Source organism: Cryptotermes secundus, unplaced genomic scaffold, assembly GCF_002891405.2.
Source record: "Cryptotermes secundus unplaced genomic scaffold, Csec_1.0 scaffold213, whole genome shotgun sequence".
Taxonomy (NCBI): Eukaryota; Metazoa; Arthropoda; class Insecta; order Blattodea; family Kalotermitidae; genus Cryptotermes; species Cryptotermes secundus.
The window spans coordinates 1270439-1293140 of record NW_019731264.1 but is presented as its reverse complement, the minus strand read 5'-3'; the positions used below and the strand labels follow the sequence as shown (position 1 = coordinate 1293140).

The 22702-nt window shown below is 41.5% G+C and overlaps 1 protein-coding gene across 2 annotated transcripts in view; it reads left to right on the top strand.

The window, feature by feature from the left end:
- LOC111866745 (nephrin) overlaps positions 1–22702 on the top strand; it is a 521921-nt gene that overhangs the window by 453269 nt on the left and 45950 nt on the right. The gene's annotated exons all lie outside the window — the stretch shown is intronic.

Below are 22702 nucleotides of genomic sequence, written 5' to 3'. Positions count from 1 at the left end.
GGAATATTATTTCAGGAGTAGAACACCCTGTATTACTAATTATGAATATATTTTTTTTTAATGAAGTGTGATTTCGAATATTTGGAATATAAGCCGCACCCCAGTTTTCCTCTTTGGCAAAAAATGCGCGGCCTATACATGCGTAAATACGGTATTAGTATATAGAGTGTTTATTGGTTGAGGTAGTATGCTAAAAGCCGATAGGTCACGGTTTCTATTGCCGATGAGGTAACTGGGTACTTTGAATTGACTTAATCCTTCCAGCCTCAGTATGGCCCTGGGGTCCACTCAGCCGGCGACTAAGGGTGGCAACCTCACCAGCATCTGTGAGCTGAATGTGCAGAAAATGTGGGAGTCGTAACGTCCCACAACCCTATGGGCCCCCATGGCCTGTTACAAGGATAGCTTTACCTTTATAGAATTTTTATTTTAAATCTCAAGGTAAACAGTCATTTTGGAGATTTAGGTCTGCGTGGTCCACAGAGAAAGAATGGATGACGCCTAAAATCCATGTAAGCAGGTCGATTTGACGTGGCGTGTGGGGAGAAAGTTCTAATGTAGATACGCAGATATGTCCCCTAGCATTGTCAGAGCGTTTAAAAGAAGGGAGTTTAGATGAGTTTAGCATGCATGTAACCTCCTGAAAAATAGAGATTCATATAAAATTTTGGTTTCGAAACTCAGCTGAAGTATGCTCTTGAAAGCCGTTCTGTTGGTTTGATAATAATATTAAAACGTATCTGAGACACATAGGTAAAAACATTAAATGGATTACACCACACGTGTTTCTGCACTGTTCTGTATGGCATTATATCTGCAAAGTAATTTTGATACGTTTAGAAATACTGTGTGGCGTCCGAAACATAAACTTTTACTCGGGCCGAAATGTGTTTCCAAAATTAACCTTCCAAAATAGACCGAAGAAGTTTTATTACTCGTGCATTCACTGTGCGTTTTAATTTTCTAGTCGTCTGAAAAAATTAATGGACCTTGTTACCTTTCCTCACAGGTAAAGGACTCGTTCTAATTTAGATGTGTTTTAAACTTTTATAAACTTCTTTCAAAGCTCTGGTTAATTCAGTCTCTCTTTCTCTGTTTCCTACGAGGAAATGGACTTAGAGGGTAATCCTGTCTGTCGCCGTCAGGGTCGGACAAATTAAATTCCACAGCCAAATGTGGACTTTAACACGCCTCTGTCAAGGGAAATTAAAGGAATTGAGTATGTGGTTAAACTGCGATAAAGATGTGTTGCAAGCAGGATTTCCTTAAAATCATCACAGATATTAAGTAAAATGTTTACTGTAATGATCTCGTGACCAACTCTGTAAGCACAATCCCGAAGTTACGCCCTTAACAATAGAAGAGCATCCATTGCTAAGCAACGGACAAATAAACACATTCTTGACATTAGAAGTTGGCGTTTTCCTTGGTGTCCGTGCCGAGGCGTTATAAGAGGACACAGAAGAACTGGAGGAGTACAAAGGAGTACGTAGGAGTACAACGGAGTTCAACGAAGTTCAGTTGGAAGTAAGAATAGTACCCTTGGAGTGTCCAGTCGGAGAAAGAAAACAGTGTGTCAAGTAGTGATTTGCGAACTGTTGTAACCAGTTTATAAAGGTCCAATAAATTCAATCGTCAAACCAATCCCCCGTCTTATTAGTCAAGCAAACCCCCGATACGCGACAATATATATATATATATATATATATTATAAATTTCTATTATTTTCCACTCGTAACGCCGCATTTTGAAGGCTTTATGAAATAATTGTTTCCATGCAATAAAATGGCGCTTATCATAGATAAATTTGATAATAAAAAGACTGGTTAAGATAGCCCAGACAGCAGACCAGAGGCGTACCTTTACGCAACTATGTATACAAACGAGTTAATTATGTACGCTGGCATGTAGACCCGTTGTTAGGCAACGATCACGAAATAAGCACCTATACAATAGCCGTTTTTAAGTACTGGCTCTGTAAACAACGGCGTTGCTAGATAATTGCCGCAACGAACACGAACGAAACGATAGATGTTTTCTACACGGTACGTTCCGAGGCTATATAACGAGGTCCAAGTGCCACTAGAAGAACCTTGGGACGGCTGGAGAGTAGGAGGTTCGTGTGAGATGGCCGCCAGACTGGGGATTAGTTAGTGGAGTGGAGCGAGTTGTTTGGTGAGTCAGTCAGTCAGAGGACTTCTGCCGTTCAGCTGTTGCTCTTAGAAGCTGTAGCTGAGACACTGGGACAGCTCGGTAACCCAGAGTAATGGGAACGTCCAGAGCTCAGGCGGTTAGTCGCCGAATTCCAATCGCAGCGGCTCGGGTTCGAGCCCGGGTCAGGTGATCCATTATTTGTGGCGGACAAACTGTCGTTGGCGTAGGTTTTCTCCGAGTACTTCGGTTTCCCCTGCTAATTCGCATTCCACTGATTGCTCCACAATCGTCACCATCTGTCATCTGGGCTGGTACAATAGGCCAAACAATGGCCGCAGTACCAAATGCAGTCTCACCCCATGAGAAAAATGAAAAAGGGGTAGCCCTCGCTGTTGGAAGCCGTTACCAGACAACGACTTATGAAGACATAGGAGACTGAGAAGACTCAGTACGTGCTGTAGTGAACTTCTGAATGTGTGAATTAGCGATAGCGCTGTAGTTACTTGTAGTTACGGTCTGTAAGTGTTCAATAAATCCAGTTACGAATCTAAACACCGCCTATAGTCACGCCTAATTACGTGACAATTTTCTGTTTTTAGCATACTTCCAGTATGCATACGAAGATGGAATACTGAGACATACTTTCACAGGATTTCTCTTTATGTACACAAAGTATGTTATATCCTGCTTCACAACCAAATGGATTTTGTATAGTGCGGAACGCCATGGTAATAATGAAATAATGAATTAGAACGTATCCATAAGGATGCAGTCTCGTCCTTGTTCAATACATAATTCAAGTATTTTCCCTGTACAGAATTAGGAAATCCTTAGTGTGGTGGATCTGAGGGCAGAATTATAAATCGCGACCTTCTGAATCTGAAATATGAAAGCTAACCTTATACCAGGTCACTCATTTTCTAAGGGCTACCATAAATGAAATTCGACCATTTCATTTTTAGAAACCTCCAGTGAAATATTTCGGTCCCACGGAACACAGTTTGATAACCGCGAAACCTATGCCTATTTGCTGCCATGTCAGTCCCATGGACAACGCCACAAAGAACCATTTACCTGTAACACTAAATTCAAGCGATAAGGGGCGTGTACCAACACAACTAAGGTCCAAGAATTATAGGCAAACTGAATGAGAAGTGTATGGTGTGTTGCCTATACGACAGGCATTAATGTGCTGGATTACGTAATGCAATTGGAATCTCCACATTGTTACAGGACAAATACGACATCCTGTGACATAGATTGAACGACACGGTGAAATATAAGCGTTACACCACCATTTTGGGATTGTTTCAGAAATCAACAAAGGTGGCAAAGTGGACAGCATATCACGTTTCGTACGCATGAAGGCTACTTCGGTCTTTGACGGCCTCAGCTTCAGAGTAGTTCGTTGAACGAATGGAATGTAGACAACATAAAGTATTCATCCCAGTAATGGCTACAGAGCTTGTCTAAAACGTAGAATAATTTGACATTTGTTGTTCTCACGGCCGTAACACTGAACAGCACTGTTTTCTGGGATATGGAACCATGTAGTCTGGTAAAATTTCACAGATGTTTCGGAAGAATATATTACCCCAATCATCAGGGTCGAAAAAATAACAAATTGCGAAAGCGCTTTGCTTATTCCTGACTTGTTTGCATGCTCGTCTTTTCCTTCGACTTTGAAACTGGAAGCAGTACATTCTTCCGAAATGTCTATTAAAGTTCTACCAGACTAAACGGCGTCGTATCCCAGAAGGTAGTGATATCCAATGGTTTGTCACTTAAGCGTCCATTTATTAGTTTCTCTGAATTTTTTAAATTCATATTTTGGCCTAATTGTGATGCAGTGAGACCCCTAAGAGTTCGTTAGTACTCATACGAGAGATGGGCCCTGTCTCAGGGCCTCTACCAAGAGAAAACAACACAGCACAGGAAATGGGAGTGCGAATATTTCAAGCCCACTGCCGTGTTCTAGCACGCAGTACAAATGCTGAAGTGGTCTTGTATTTAGTTCAACGTGCAGAATATCGAAAATTGTTTCAAACGGAAGTTGTTAATATTGTCACGTTTTGGGGTGCATGGCTGTTAGACTGGGTGTGGATTGGATATTGGATTTGTTGACACCTTATGCACACCTCTCGGATCTAATATAATACAACGCTACCGCTAATCTCCACAATTGACAAATTACCAAAGCACCCGCTAAGATTTCAACAGCCGTTCCCTGGTAACGGCTCATAACAGCGGAGATCCTGCAGCTTCCCACGCTCAGGTCCTTCCTTTACTGACTCCAACACAGAACCGCCTGCCAGTTATTCCCTCAACAGAGCTCGATCAATGTCTCCTCTTAACCTCCCTTGCATGTATTGTGATGTCACGAGGCGGAAGCATACCCTCAGCCTCGCTCAGTACACAGCAGTATTCCAGACAGACGTGGATGCCATTAAGGCATGCGCAGTTGAGAATTTAGATAGGAAATATAGAAATAGGAACATCTACGTGTATATCCTATCAGACAGTCAAGCTGCAATTAAAGCATTTGGTACACACCAAATCACTTCAAAATTGGTTTGGGACAACCACCAATCCCTCATACAACTGGCCAGACATAACAGAGTTCAGCTGATATGGGTGCCAGGCCATGAGGGTATTGTAGGGAATGAAACCGTAGATCAGCTGGCAAGAGCAGGATCTGAAAAGCCGTTCATAGGACCTGACCCAGCTTGCGGCATCTCAGTTGGAGTTGCCAAGAAAGCGATCAGGGACTGGATTTATATCAGGACCCTCGGCCAGAAGAACGAAGAATCTGTTGAGATTAAACAGAGATCAACTCAGATGGGCGGTAGGATTACTTACTGGACACTGCCACCTAAAAGGACATCTTTCCAAACTGGGACTGACAGAGGACCCAACTTGTGAGAGATGCCTACAAGAAGATGACTCAGCCGCACACATCCTGAGAGATTGTGAGGCCATAGCTTAGTTAAGATTTCGTCACTTGGGTCAGTTTTTATGGATCCAAGTGACTTTTATGACGCCCCCATAAGCAGGGTCCTACATTTTTCATTAAATTGTAGGATTAATAAAGGGCTAATCCAAGGGGAAGTACAATAGATCATTGAAAATCGCAGTGCGGGGACCGGTTTTTATGGCCCACCCCTTACATACATACATACATACATACAACCTCCCTTGCAGAGCTCAACTACTCTCAACACTTTTCGTCACAATTGAGTTACAAACTCTCAAATCAGTCTCTCACTTGCATAATTAGTATCAGCTGGCCTGCGATTATCGTTATATAACCTCGGGGCGGACCCAAAAGAGAACATCGTGTTTCCAAAGACGGTGCATAGCAATGAACGTCTGCTCTGGCTCCTCTGATCTGGTCTTCATGCGTTACTTTGTATAAGCAGGGCCCGGATTTTGATGACGATGTGGGAACTGCCCACATTCAAGCAAGTGTGACAACGCAAGCGTCATTGCTTAGCAACGACGAGTAAACAGCGGTTGGCTAGAAGCCATCCCCATCCCGGACATCACAGCCGACACAGTGACGAGCCCTACTGACCGGCTGGATATCCCGCTGCGGTTGCCCGCAGGCCATCACCACCGACCAGGGACGTCAGTTTGAATCTCAACTGATGTCCCTGGTCGGTGGTGTTGGTCTGTGGGCAACCTAAGCGGGGTATCCAGCCGGTCAGTAGCGCTCGTGCCACTGTGTCGGCTGTGATGTCTTTTTCTTGTATCCTATGCGATGCTCTTAAATATATAAATCTCGGATATGAACTGCTGGTTACAGAAATGTAAATTTTATAGGTAATGTTTGTCATTTTTTTACATATTTAGGTTCAAGGTCATTTTTTTCATTTGGGGGGTAATTTTTGGGTAATTGTTTGGACTTTTAAGGGTATTTCTTGTCATTTTTGGCCAATTTAGGGAACTTTTCTTCATATGTTTTCTGAAATGTGAATAACATGGAAGCGAAGTGTTCTTTCTTTTCTCCTTTAGGTCATTTTTCTGGAGTTTTTCGGTCATTTTTTAAATATTTTCAGGTCATCAAAATCTTGGCCCTGTATATTACATTTTGGGTCATATTTTAGATCATTTTTCTGGATTTTTTTCGGTCATTTTTTAAATATTTTCAGGTCATCAAAATCTGGGTCCTGTATATTGCATTTTTGGGTCATATTTTAGGTAATTTTTCTGGATTTTTTCGGTCATTTTTTAAATATTTTCAGGTCATCAAAATCTGGGCCCTGGTTATAAGTTATTTTCAATAAAATAATCCTGTTAGTATTTAACGGTAAACGGAGGCCCTATTTTATCCATATTAATCAAAACTGAATTATCGGGCGAAGATTTTTCATACGTTTATTTATGTACTCTCAGAGATAAGATACGAAGCTCCTTCTTGAGCCTTATTTTTATGTACTTCGTGTCAAGAACTTATGATATGTAAGGAGACAGCCCTATTTACCCCACCTCCCCACTTTCCGCTAAAACCATAAGTCTCTATACCATTTCCTTATACGACCGGATATTAGACAACAATTCCGACATTTTGGGTGTGGTGATTTGTTATCTCATATTACGGCCATTTGTCTTGGTTTTCATTGCTACTGACAGAATGAGAAATTGAACTCAAGCAAATATATCTCCCAAAAAGTAGCCATTGTCTTCTGCTGTGAGAAATTAGGCTGATAGGCGGAAAGACATGTCAGAATACACTTCAATAATAACACGCAACAAAAAAAGATTTGAATGATAAACTAGGTAAAGTGTTTAGCAGGACTCTCCACCTCCAATCGATTGACGTGACCTCTGGTGACAAGCTGATGAATCAGCAGTAAACTCCCATAAATCTTTGTCAGAGGATACAGAGTTGCTTGTTTAGCCAGGTGAGGATAATATGGAAGGGGGCATTAGGACAGCCCCGTGGATGGGTGCCACTCTTATGCATTGCTTCATGTTCAGAGATGTAACTGTCATATCAAAGGAGCCGCGCCATAGCTCAAGCGGTTAGTCGCTGGCTTCTCACCGCGGCGGCCAGGGTTCGATCCCGGGTCTGGTCAAGTGGGATTTGTGGTGGACAAAGTGGCGTTGAGGCGGGTTTTCTCCGAGTACTTCTGTTTCCCCTGCCAATCTTCATTCCACCAAGTTCTCCATCATCATAATCACCCGGAGCAGGCTACAATACGCCAGTCAGTGCCCACCGTGCCGAGTGGACCCAGCTGGACTCCATCCCCCATTAAGCGAATTTAAAAATAAAATTGTATCAACTGGAAAAGCAAACTCTTCATCTGGCCTTCTTCACACGAAGTGTATTGCAAGAACACGCCATGAGTCCCCTAATTCGTCAGCAACTACTGAACTCTTTTCTTAAACTTTGATACTGTTCGGTCTAAATTAAAAATTGTCGAATATATTTAAGTTTGGTCGTTATCAGTTTAGTATAATCCGTACTTTACTTCAAAATCAAATTATAATTTACAATTACTTCTAAAAATAGTTCATCACAGGTATGGCAAAATGGTGCATAATAGAAATGCAGATCGACTTAGGGTGTGCTGAATATTAAATAAGAGTAAAAGATAAACGGGAGATACTTAGATGTTTGCAGTAACCGCACATTAAACCCAGTGAGATGAAATAACAAAACAATGCACTCTCACAAACTCGCATTCGAATAGGCGCTTTTGGCTCTTGTGAATAGTCACAAATGTCATAACGTGAAACTCTGTTTCTCTTTGCCGCGCCTTGCCACGCGTTTCCCGGCAGTACAGTGATGATTTGTTGAGACTTGCACACATAACGTTTCCTCGAAGGCGAGTGCAGATCTTTTGGAGAGCCTTGACACACGTAATATTTCCACGTACTAGATTTATGATCTATGTGGTGCATTGGCACACACAAGCTTCCTTCGTAGTTGAGTACTGATCTCTTGGAATACCGTAATACAATTACCGGTTACAGAAAATATATCAAATAAATTTTCTGCTGAGTTCGACCAAGAACAATGCAATACTTAACATGTACCCTAATAAGAGAATGTAGAAGGCAGATTGCATGTGTTCCATATTCAAATCACAGTACTCATTAGCAAGACTAGGTATACGAATCGCCCTAGCTTCCACCTTCAACTTGTTCTTGATGGACGCATACCAGTTGCTGTATAATCCTGCCTCAAAAACACGGCTAATAATTTCATTTATTCTATCCAGAAGAGGGTTCCCTTGGGGTACATACATTACATCATTCGTTAGCAACACTGTTCCATCAGGCACTTTGCAAAGCAGAGGTCTTCCTGTGGCACTACCAAATAAACCTTCCAGAGTATAATATTCAATAAGATAATCGTGCCAGAGAACCGCTGAATTTCGTGACCTCGCAACAGTCATCATCTCGTCGACACAGGTGTACCTGTGGCATTTTCGGTGGTTGTTATGTATCCTGGTTGATTTCCAGTCACCGCTAACTTCGTAGAATGGTATGTGTCCTTCGTAAATCAAAAACGTTAAATCTGAATTAAATAACTCTTCCATGCTTGAAATCTGTCGCTCGTAGCCAGGGTCAATCAATAAGGTTGTAAGGAAGGCCTGAAAAACCGTGTTGACGGCCAGGCTGTAGCACACCCAGGAGAAAAAGAAGGTGCGAAGTGGATCCGTTAGTGGCTGGACATACACAGGCATTCCCAGAATGACAGCACAAACAGTAGAACAGGCGCTCGACACTTTGCTGTAGGTCTGGTGTTCTCCAAGTGATACGGGGTCTCCTCGAAGTTTGGCAAGGCAATATGAGATTATCACTGCCAGAATTATGGACGAAAATATTGCAAACCAGAGCGACGGAGCGAACATCTTCAGAATACTCATCCAATGAGGCACCTTCACTGAACACGGAACGTACCACCTCAAACGACTTGAATCAAATACAACAGTGGGTTCCGCCACGGTTGTGTACTCTCTTCGAAGAATCGTTGCACCGACAGCAATGTCTGTGGTCTTTTTCAGCAAATCCAAGTACAACACTCGATGTGGATTCTCTGGCCCTACATATGTTTCAATGGCATTCGTTGCTTTAACTATGAAATCCACAAGTTTTATTTCAATGCCATCTACATAAACCAACTCTGTTTGGTGAAAGCCTCTTCTTGAAATGTTCTTAGCTTTCATAACAAGAGGTTCCATTACTCTTGCTGAAATCAGTAATGGGCAGCCGTTTAAGTTCCTTATTTTAGATGGAAATAAATTTGAAATTTCGGCGAAGCTGTCATTTTCCATCACTGACCAGCTATTAAGAACAGTTATGTTGTCAATTTGAGTACAGTGACTTGGGCTCTGATAAGGAAACCAAGTGTATGCTTGAAGAAACGTGAAACCTGAGCGCCGCTCATCTGAGACTAGCATTCCCTTATCACCAGGTTTTTGTGATAAAAGGACCACAACATTCACGATGTACCATTTCCAGAGTTCTTGAAGAATTCTTCTTGCAAGTAATTCAGTGTCACTGAGACTGGGATTGAAGCAAGCTACTACAAATCGAGCTCTGGGATTCCATGAAGAACTTCTTGACAAATGTTTCAGCTGTGCATAAACTCTTCTACTTACCTGTTCTTCATCATGATTATCATCTGATATCATGATTATGTAACTGCCAAATTTGTCACGAACTTCTAGGGGTTTCGAATTATTGTGTGAATGAAAAACGACAACCGCCCGATCTTGAATTACATCTGCGATAGCGGATTCAATGTCTTGGCTAGCCTGTGACTCTGGTAACGATACTGCAAGTGCCAAGCCCACCGGAAAGTGTCGCTCACTGATGATTCGGAGACGGTTCACCATGTGACATTCTCGGGGGCCAGACCAGAGTGTCGCCTGGACGAGTTTCCAAATGATGACATACGCGAACAGGACTGACATGATTCTGCCACCCTCTGTGGGAAATACAAAAATGGAACGTGTCAGTACAGTGAACTGGAGATCCCAAAGCCTTCACAGTGTATGCACAACCAGTGTCTCTATGCAGACTTATTTACCGAGTTGGACCATATAAAATATCGTAAATAAGATCCAAAACGATATTAAATTTGTACATGAGTACAATTATTATATTTCTGAACATTATCCTTCGTCCTGTTTTCGTCTAAAAATCCTCCTCTTTATTTTTCAAAGACTGGATTCTGTCTTCAAGTAAAACCTACTCAGTTGCACCCAATCGATAGAATTGGTCCCTGTCTCCGGAGATAGGGCCAAACTGAGGTTTTACCTGAAGACGGAGACAGAATCCAACCTTCGAAACGTCGTATTTTTTCAAATATAAACAAGATGGCGTTTTAGATAAAAACAGAATGATGGATGTCCAAAAACATAATTTTTGTAAATGTGTTATAAGATAATATTTTACAGAAGTTTCGAATTTGCATTGATTTTATGCCCTAAACGAGAAGGAATGTTATGGAACATGAGAGAAAGAGATAGCTGAGAAAATAGGAAAGGAACAGGAGGAGAATAAGGACAAAAGGGAGACGGTCGTAATGGTGACAAAGCAGAAAGAATATGAAGATGAAAATGACAATGAGGAACAGAGGGAGATGATGAAGAAGAATAACAAAGAAACAAACAGAATATCAGCGTTTGCTAACTTGTACCTGTTTTTTTTTTTCCTAGATCTTGCACATTCGGTAGGACTCCTTGGGCGGGTGATCAGCTCGTAGCAAGGCCTCTACCTGTAGACAAACACAGAAAAGCGCACACAAACATCCATGCCCTGAGTGGGATTCGAACCCACGATCCCGGTTTCCAAGCGAGCGGAGACAGTACATGCCTTAGACCGCTCGGCTACCGTGACCGGCAACTTGTACCTGTACTGTTTAAAAAACCCGCCCTTCTATAATCGATTGCTCCTTCATGAGTTGTGTCCGAGAGCAGTGTCAGAGAAGTTTCGTAAGATAAGAATGCAGTGAAGATGTCAACTGTACGTAAGTATCAGTAGTTACATGAAACTGACGGGAAGGAATTATGTTACCATATTTACTTTACTATGTTTGAGCAGGGCTTGGGTTTCAGAAAGGGGGATCTGTCTGCTGAGGCAGACATTTAACACGCGTTAAGAACACATGCCCGTTTGGATGTGACAACAAATGGTGACATTAGAGGTTATGTACACATACCTGTATGGAAAGCAAGGTAGATTTACATATAAAGGACATCCATACAGTGTATCAGAATACGTGTAGATTTAGTCATGAACATCTCATAGACCACCAAGTACGTGTATTCCATCTTCGTGGCAAGTTACATACCATCTCACTAGACGATCGCTCTGACAAGTGTAACCATCTGGTATTCTTTCACCGTGCAGGAGATGTTAAGTTTAGTTAATTGGAACCTTCTATCTGCCTTGTTGTTTTAAGGTCTTACTGCCCCGTATGCAGCCTGTCTTATGAAAACCTCCTTACCAAATACTTGTTGTTTTACTGTGCATTATAGAAGGTATCTGTCACTGTATCGATGGGATACAGGCTGGTCGGCTGGGGTTCGATACCCGGCAGTGGAAAATTTTTCTCTTCTCCACAGCCTCCAGACCGAAATTGGGCCCCATCCAGCCTCCTATCCAGGGGGTACCGGAGTAACACGGCAGAGGCGTGAACCTTGCCACGCACCTCCTAGTGCCGGGGTCAAGAAAAGTAGAGCTGTACCTCCACCCAACATATATATATCCTTGGCAAAATGCCTAACTAATTAAGCACAGGAACTTTACCTATTTTACTGCACATTTTTAAGCATTCTTAGGCCACTTTATATTAGTACACTTGCGTCATTTTATATGGGTTTAACGAAAGATGTTTTCCCTTGATTATTATCCCGACGCCTATCGACGTCAATGCAGAAGTGCCCGTAAACCCACTGACGCACACACACGCAGATGCTAATGTGCTGAATGTAGAAGATGCAAAATGGGATCCAGAAGCATTAGGCTTGCAGATTAGGATACAGGATGGAATGCAGTTAAAATAAAGGGACAAACTGGTATGAAAAGATTGATTCGAATACTTAAGACATTATTTTAAATGTCTGTTTGTGGGTTTCTTAAGTATATTGTATTTCGTCTCACCTTAATATTTACTGACAGACCCTCACGTCCGTAGGCAGCGCGTTGCAACTCCCTTTCCAGGCAATGCGACTTGAACTCCTTAGTCCTGTCGTGCAATTAGAGATATGTCACTCCTCAAGGCAGATTTATGTTTCTGTTTGTGTTTGTGTCTCCTACCATTAGCACACAGGCCTGCTAATCATACAGTGAAATCTTCCTGACTACTGTACTCCTATGTTTAAGATTACGTGTCGAGATATTATGTAGATAACATATATAAATGATTGAAGAAGTTAATGCGTGGGATGTATAAATAATAAATAGTTTATATTAAAATGACATGTGTAGCTGGTGCTTCTGTTTGCAGAACGTCGTGTCCTCTATTACCAAGAGTGTCCCCTATTACATAGAATTCCGGACGGTGGAAGAATTCCAAAACCCCAGTAATTCTATGTGGAAAAATAAAGTTGTGAAATTATTTCTTTTCACTCAGTTTCATGTCTTCACACTGTTTTAGAATACCGGACGATGGACAAATTTAAAAAACCCAGAATTCCAAGTTCATACACCATCGTCAGAACCCTTTAGAATATAATTGGGAAGTTTTATGTTTCGTTAATGAAAGCATTTCTTACTCGTTGTTTGCTAATAATAATAAATTAATGTTCTAAAATGCCATAGCTGAGTTCAGCTCTGTGTCGCTACTGAACGGTACGTGAGAATCACTGGATAATAGTTAGTTAGTTATTGGAGAGGGTGGGTTTCCCCATGCTTCCCTCTATGATTTCTACCAGTCTCCATATCCTACCGGTACTGGTGCTTACCATCAGTCCCGCCCAGCCAGCGAGACTGGCTCTACTAGCTGAGAGGTATCTATAATGCTTCCCCCATCTACCAGAGGTATTAGTGACTGCTGTTGGGCGGGAAACGTCCGTAATTTGGCTCAGTGACCTCCTTTGGAGATATGAGGTTCTTTTACGTGCAGTAAAGCTACGACACGGGACCCACAGCTTAAGGTCCCTCCCGGAGGACTTGTTCCCTGAATTTTTCCACCCTTAAAAATTCGACGACCTCCGCCGGGTATTTGAACCCGCGTACTACGAGTCATGAGGTGGGAACGTTACCTCTAGACTATGGAGGCCGCTCACTGGATAATAAGTTTTGTTGCTACATCGAAGCGTTTTGATAGGTCAGGTCACTCAGGAACGTGAAAACGTTTAGAAACGTTATCAATATAGGCCGTTGCAGTCAGACAGCGCATGCGCTGTGTTACCGCCCATTTGCACATCACGTCCAACCAGTGATGCTTCGGGCCTCTCTCCTGCATGTTCTTGCAGTGGTTAATCATTTCATTCACAGGGGCAAACAAACCAAACCCATGAACACGAACGTCTGCTTGAAATTAATTCGACTTCGAATAAGCTTCGTGGATAATTTAGAAATTAGGACGAAGATGAGAGAAAACTGTGACAGCTTCAGTTTGGTAGTGACTAAGGAACTGAGAAACAAATTAAGACATACATTTTTCAAGGAATGAAGGATAAAAAGCGTCGACATTTCGATGATTTCGTCCGTTGCAGCACAATCTTACGTCAAGCGTCGACAAGTAATGCAGCTCTCAAAAAAATATTTTTGTAGTTGGATGTGACACCGTATAGTCTGACATAAAGCTACCTCTACATTTAGATCACTTTGTATATGGAGGCATTGTGATCCTCCCCGAATAGCCGGGTACCTTTGTCCCGAAGTGCATGGCTTCATATCCCAAGAATACAAGGAGCTTCATTTTCCCAGCCTTGAGAAAATATGGGTCGGTGTTATATACTGACAGCGGAGTCCTTACTTCTGAATCAGCTGCTGTCGAACGTAATCGAGCAGTCAGATGAATGATCCAGCTGGTTAGTCAGCCAATCACCAACGGACTGAGTAACCGATGAGGTAGCTACATCAGACAATCATCAGACTGATTAATCATCAATCACCTACTCAACCAACCAGCCATCCAACTTCGTAAGTAATCAGTTTATGAAGGAGCTGCTCAGCGAGTCCTTGGATAACCACCCAAACAACGCATTAGCCAATGAACCATAATTGTAGGAAGGTTGTCGTTACTGAAGTACTGTTTTTATCTAGAAAACTAACGCTGAAGACTACTGTTAGGAAAAATATTCGCTTCGAATCTCGGCTGGGATACCGCTATTTCAGACATGTGTTTCGTGGTATTATCAGGTCTTTTCGAGAAAAGACCATGCTAACTTGATAGCAACGCGAAATATGTCACACCGCCCTTCTTTGTTAAGAATGAGGAAAGTATGAAGAACATAAGAAGAGAGAAAGATACAACTGGACGAAGAAAGAATGGAAATGCAGTAGTAAAAGAAGGACACAAAAATGAAGAAAGCAGAAGAAAAGACCCCGGATGAAGAGGAAACAAAGATAAAACTTGTTATAGTGTCTCACTGGAATTGAAATTGTTTCAGATGGCTTCAGTCTGAACGATGTATTTTCCCCAACATCTGAAGGAAGACTTTTCTAGCAATAATGACATTACACTTGCTTGTATTTTATTTATACCCTTATTAAATTTAATGAAGTGTCGACTTTAATAACAGGGGGCATTTCGTTATTGCAAGATGATATTTAATATCAAGAAGCGAATTTAATAACAGAATGTTACTCACATTGTAAAATGCCTTTGAACACACGTTCAATTTTATGGAAACTCATAAAAGAGATAAATTACTGCACATTATATTAATTGCTCTGCAATATTACCTCATTATAAGTGCCTGCCATACGTAACTTCTAAAATGAGCCAACCTGTGATTAAATTTGTTCTGTTAATTCGTTATATTTCTCAACAGTTTGACTTCGGCCGTACACGTGCAGCTGCTGTCACTAAATATGATATTAATGTAATTCCAGAACAAGACACACAACATGACAAACAAAAGACAGAACACAAACCCACCAACGTATATGTCATGTCATTCACATTGCGACGGCGGTCAGTCAGTCAGTAAGTCTTGGTGTCGAGCCCCATCTGGGGCTCATGGCCAGATATTTATTACTTTTTGACAGTTACGGTCTTATTTTTGTGGGGCGCCCTCTTTGACAAGAGGACGGATTTGTCTTTTGTATATGCTGCTGGTCCTTGCCAGCGCAGTCTTTCTCGGGTCCGAGTCCCTTGGGACTGGTGACCATATTTTAGGGTCTCAGATCTGAGACTTCCGTTTTGTCACTTCCTACGACTCGCAGGTATCATCCAAAACATATGTGCGCGTGGAGAGGACCTATATGTATTTAGCGACATAAGGAATAACATAAGACAGCAGTTTGCTCCTCAAAAGGAATTTTAACACCTGAAGATCATCACATTGGTCGAAACATGCAATGATGGACAATGAATAAATTTTATGTGACATGTTGCACGTGAGGCTGTAAAAATCTAATCGACATTTAATCTAAAGCTTTTGTATGACTCTCGTGCTTACTGTTGTATGAGAGCACAGTCCTCGCATTAGGATATGGATTTAAAGTTAATGTCCCATAACGCTTGTACGTCTGTCTCTTGTATCTTGAAGTACAGTTTATATTGTGACTGATTTTGTATGGAAGGATATTTCTGTCATCTGTGTAACAAAGTGCGAACTTCGCTTTCATCGGTGAAATATAAGCGACACTTGTTTTAATTTACTGCGTTGATACGCATACAAAGTATCTTATTGCGTATATAAAGACAGCCTTCACAAATGTGCGCACTCCTTGACCTGCCGATTTAGTGATCTTCAGACTTGACGCTATGCAGAACGTCACTTCCGGTGAGGAGTAACTTCTTCTTGGATGTATCATCGTGTTGTAGCTTTTTGCTTATTTTACTGTTCTAACATAAAGTTGGCGGAGGTATATTCATCTGAAACGTCGGAGAATTCCCGCTGAACTGTACATATCACAAGATACATGTATTACCCTTCATAGCCACGTCTTTAAGAAATTCGAATTTATTTCTGATATATTTGAGTGGAGTGCTGTGGATTGTGTTGTAACATCAATGTATTATACCTCCAACGGTAACGGTGAACTGTAAAGTGTGTAGATCAGCGATAGCGCTGTAATTGTCTGTAGCCACGAGTGCCGTGTATACTGTGTCATTAACTCCAATCATCCAATCCAAAACTCGCCTATCTTCACTAACATGTGAAAATATATTTAAAAAAAATTCACAAGCCTTGAAACACCTTAAACCATTTTAATTGTGGCATTCAGTATTGCCTAAGACAATAACTGATGTCTGTTCTTATATTCTGCTTTCGTAAATAATTTGACAGCCTCTGTGGTCTAGTGGTCAGAGTTCCTGGCTACAGATACAGAGGTCCCGGGTTCGATTCCCGACGCTACGATATTTTCTGAGAAGTAATGAGTCTGGAACGGGGTCCACTCAGCCTCGTGAGGATAATTGAGGCGCTCTTTCAAGGAAATAGCGGCTCCGGTCTAGAGAACCGAAATTAACGGCCGTGGGAATCAGTTGCGTTGACCACGCGACACACTCTTTCCCCTAAAATTGGTACTAATGTAGCCAAGTGCATTCGACAAATAATTGTTCTCCATTTATTTTCAGTAGTATAATCGAACTGGGCATATCCGCGGTGAAAAATAGTTTGTTGTATGTCATGTGGACGGTTAACTTTTCACCAGAATTCTCCATGCATAAAACGACACCTGCTAACTTGCCTGGAATGATTGCCAGTAAGCAACAATCAGGAAACAGGGTTTGTTCGATTGGCAACACAACAAAATCGATGGCCCTGATGACAGTACTTGGATGATGTGACTAAAGTTACGGGCATTTCGGGTCTTTTCTATTGAAAGACATGCTAAGAATTGGACTTAGCGTAAGGTGAGGTGTATAGCGCAGAGATTCCTCCCTATTTCTGACGTCATTACTGAGAGAGTTCACGTCAACGTCAGACCTGCCCAATAATGAGATACTGCAGAGTCCTCCCGGGTCAGCACTGGAGTATATGTCTCCTCTCCGTGTAATTTAAGGAAGTTTTCTCGATTTCTGAACTTTTCAGATATTCCCATTTTGTATTTATTCCAGTTGAGTTGTTTAGTAGAGTAAATCTGTAAACGGCCTTGATCGATAGTAGGCAGTTTATTAAATAAATTGGCAACTAGAGCTGAAAGTTGTACTGCTTCCGTTGATAATTCCAGGAAAGTTTTATGGGAGATACAGAATTCACAAATGCCATTTTGTAAATCAAACTCATTACATTAAATGCCAGGAAATTGAATTCTATATCTACTATTAAAATTATACCATAGATACTGAGATTGTAATCGAATTTATATAGGACAATATCCTAACACGAGGAATAAAATAATTAAAAGAAAATCAATAATAATAATAATAATAATAATTCAATTCAATTCAATTCATGTTTATTTACGTGCAAAAACTTAACAGCACAGTGGCCAATTACAAAGTTAGCACGAGTATATAAGGTACAGAAAATAATTAAAACAAAATACAAATATGACAAATAAATCTGTGAACATAAATCTAAAGAAGGCTGAAATATATACATACATTTATGAAATATTACGAATGTTGCTAATACTGTTAGTAACTAAATACTAAGATAAGACACCTGGGAGTGATAGCATAAATTTAATAACAAGTCAATAAATTAAAACCAATTACATAAGAAAAATTAAAGTTAGCCGAGGTACACACATTTGTAGTGAATGAATAATAATAATAATAATAATAATATAAACAACAATTTTCAAATTCTATATATTTACATTTGTAAGTAGCCCGAATAGAGCACTTCACACATTACATATCCAAGAATGAATCCAATTTTAATGGAAAAGTATTAATAAATTATTCATATTAATAAGATTATTATTCCCACTAAGCTGAACCCTTCTTGGAAGATAATAGAGTCCAAGTTTTTAAACAGATTCACAATCCATTACCGAGCCACAATATTGTCACGTGTGTACGTAACTGTAGGCGGGGTTTGGATTGGTGAATGTATTTACTAACCACTTACAGATGCTAACTACAAGCAACTGCAGTATAACAGCCTCACTGATTTACACATTCTAAAGATCAGTTTAACTGCAGCACTCATAAAATATTCTGTCTTCGCTATTCGTTTCCGGGTAACGGATCTTAACAATGTCCTCTGTTAACGTCCTTACGGGCTGGCGAATATCCCAAAGCTGTCTAAGTTGAGTTTGAGTCTTGTGTTACGACCGACGGTCAGTCGGCCAGTCTGTCTTGGAATAAAGCACCCATCCGGGGCTTACTACCAGATTTTTATTACTCAGACAGTTGCGGGTTTGTTGATGTGGGGCGTTCTCTCTGACGAGAGGGCGGGTCTGTCTGCTGGACTCGCCAGCGGAGTCATTACCGGGTCCGAGTCCCGTGGGACTCGCGACTATATTTTATTGCCTCAGATTCCAGACTTCCTTTCTTTGTCGCCTCCTACGACACGCAGGGCTACGGTGGAAGTATTCAACCCATGTGGAAGAAACTCCATCTCACTTATAACCCCTTGGCACGGACCGCATATAAAGCACCGCTCCTCATTGTTGTAGTTCAATCGTTTCCGTGGTAATACATTTGCGATGTCGTTACTCAGTAACGACTGTAGTACATTTTTTATTCAGCGATCGTTGCCAAGCAACAGGCGTCGTTTATAGAGTCATTACCTAGCAACGGGTCTACACGCTACAATATCCATTACCGTATTCACAAGAACCCGCCACTACACTATATTTTGTGCAATTGAATATAGTGCACTCTCTTACACCTTGTTCTCAAAGACCAGTTCTAGCATTACTATTCCATCTATTCCTTGGTCGCGAAAGTATTATTAACATTTTAACTAAATTTTCGCATACATATCTCCCACTAATAATACATTATGAATAATGAGCGTCATCAATAGGCCGATGTCATTTCCTAGGTCCTTTTATTTTTGTCCTGGGTTCCAATATTCTCCTCAGCATCCTGTTCTCAGTCACCCTTATGCAGTGTTCTTTGTGTAGTGAGAGACAAGTCTTCAGGCCCGCAAAAAATAAAAAAATTATACGTAACATTTCCAAGGATTCCCTGCAGCGGAAATACGGAAATATTAACTTCTATATGCATAATCACAAATCCCGGTTTCGATCACGTCCATAGTCAGGTTTTATTTCATTGACTTACTTTCAGTGTCATCTGTCAGGTACATGATTCGCCGAGAATTTCTGGGAACCGCTAAAGACCTAATCTTCTATTCGAGAGTTACCTGGTTCATATCTCGGCTCAGATACCGTCTATCCTGAATTAGGCTGTTCTAAAGTTTACTTCGCTATGTGCACAGTTACTCCTTACCTTGTATGATAAAATACTGTGACTTTAAAAAATGTACTTCATGATTATAATGGATCTGCACACTTCCTGCCCACCTAAATACCAGAAAGCGTTTCCTGAAATGCCATTAATCTGTCTACGAGTATATATACCGGGTGTCACAAAAGTGCGGGGCCATAGGAGACTTCGATAATGAGCTAAAGGTGAAGCTATCCCGGCACCTAATTAAACACCACACCGTGAAGACGTACGAAGATTGGAACATATATCCTGCATTCTTAGCCTCGGCACTAGATGGAGGTGAATGATCAGCTTAGCGCCTCTGAAACAGAATCCGATATCCATTATATAGGAGGCTGGGTGGGACCCATATTCCGTCTATACGTTATGGAGAAGAGAAATATATTTCTTCCTTACCAAAAATCGAAACCTGACCCCTCGATCTTCGTGCCCGTAAAATAGTTGCTATACCGACCGAGCTATCCCGGCTCAAGTTACTTGATAGAAAACGGTAAAGAGTAAAATAGAATATGTTGTTTAAAATCGTGTGTTTGCAATCTCAAGGAACGTCCGTGACGTACTATTACCGGCTACGAAGCATAGTGCACTTCTTGGTCGCGGGTAGCCATGACACAGCGACACTGCGACTTGTGCGCTGTAGCGGACGGAACCGTATTCACATATGCGAGCAACAAGATGGACACCAGTTTAAACCTTAGCATAGCGTTCCATACGCATGTGTTATGATTTGCAATATTTTGCCTCGGTTGGCCTCACATCCATTTTCTTTTCTCTGCGAGTACATTAAAACACAATGGTTGCATTCATTATTCCTGTTTCATTTTGTACCTGTTTCTCCGTCAGTTCCGCTCCCCCCCCCTACGCGAGGAACATACGTCACATCGCCTTGGCAATATCACCGTAACTTTTTACTGCTAATATACAAAGGCTGTAACACAGTGGCGGCTCGTCCTAAATAAAAGCGTTCATTTTTGTTGGAAACCATGATTTGCAAAAACACTTTCCTCTTCGTAATTTTCGGTATTTTACCAAATAATCTATATTGACCACGTCCCGGGACTTTTCTTCATACTTTGTATATATATCTGCCTTGTTGGCGCCTGAACAGCTAAATGTATTCTAGTAATATTTGATTCTTAATATTTGTCCCATGTAACATCGATGCCCCTTGAATATGAATATTTTAGCTTCAAAAATATGGACTCTTCATATGAACACACCCAAAGAAAATGACCATTCTCTGGAAAATAACTAAATATATTTTTATTATTTTTTATGAATACAGTCTGTCTAAATAAAATTGCATATATGTTATTTTAAGGAGCTGGGATAGCTCAGTCGGTATAGCGACTAGCTACGGGCTGGACGACCGAGAGGTCGGAGTTCAAGTCCCGGTAGGGTCAAGAATTTTCTCTTCTCCACGTCGTCCAGACCGGCTGTGCGATCCACCCAACCTCCTATACAATGAGTACCAGGGTCTCTTTCCCCGGGGGTGAAGCAGCCGGATCGTGAGGCTGACCACTCACATCCAGGTAGTGCCGAGGTCAAGAAAATATGGATCTATACATCCACGCCCCCATGCGTCTTCATGACATAGTCCTTAATTAGTGAAGAACAGGGACAACTTTACCTTATGTGTTATTTAAGAAAAATACGCAAAATATTGATTATCTCACAAAGGGATTGGTTGGCTTTTGTTAAACTTTAATCGTGTACAGACTCGACGGACCCAAGTAATATTTTGTGGGTCAACATATTCTACACTTATTTCTATTCAATTACAAAATATTATTTAGGGAGGGGGGTTTTGATTGAAACTCCCCGATTTGTTGTATCGAAAGTCAATAAAGGAATTTAACTGGTCATACGCCCCCCCCTCCGCAAAATAATCTTCTATATAAGGCTTAGATAAGCCGGTTACGGTAGCCGAGCGGTCTAAGGCATGCACTGTCTTCGCTCGCTCGGAAGCCGAGGTCGTGGGTTCGAATCCCACTCAGGGCATGGATGTTTGTGTGCGTTTTTCTGTGTTTGTCTACAGGTAGAGGCCTTGCGACGAGCTGATCACCCGCCCAAGGAGTCCTACCGAATATGTAAGATCTAGAAAAACCGAAGTGAACCGAGAAGTTCATGGAGGTAGGCCTAGGCCCACTGGGGCTGTAGTGCCATGAAAAAAAGGCTTAGATAAAAAGTGCTTAATTAGTTACGCACTATGTCATGATGGCATATGAGGGAGTGGAGGTATAGCTCCACCATTTTTTACCACGGCACTATAAGAAGGAGAGAGATCAGCACACACACCCCTACCGCTTAACCCCGGGAAACTGCGGCCGGTGCGCATTTGATAGGAGGCTGTTTGGGCACAGAATGTCAGTTCTCCGTGAATCGTGTATGGAAAGTATGTTCAGCATCTTAGCAACACTTTCTATTATTTACAACAATGCGCTCGGGTGGAGTAGCCGCAAAACCCTGCGCTGAAAATTCCACCAGTGTATAATGCGTGAGGTCCCCTGACGGCGGTTCTGTCCACACAACTGACTGTACTGCAGTACACAGTAACTACTGTACTAAGGCCGTGTCCTAGCTCAGGTGGTTAGTCGCTGGCTACCCACCGCGGCGGCTCGGGTTCTAATCCGTGTCCCGTCATGTGGGATTTGTGGTGGACAAAATGCCACTGGGGCAGGTTTTCTCCAAGTACTTCGGTTTCCCTTGGCAATTCTCATTCCACCAATTGCTCCACAATCACCGTCGTCTATCATCTGGGGCTGGCACAATAGGCCAAACAGGGCCTCAGTACCAAGTGGAATATCTCACCCCATGAGAAATTAAGGCTACTCTACTAAAGATGAAACTTTTGTTTGTTTATTTCTTTTAGAATACTTTCTCCATAGCTCCGCTGTGTTTCGGAAGGTAGGAATTGGTTCTCGGAAGAAATCGCAAAACAACCTGATTTCCTTAAACCTTCCAGTCCTAGCAAGAACAATACAATAGTAATTATAAAATTATGTGTTTCTCTGCGTATTTTCAATAGTGCGGGTTTGGAAAATATGATCATAC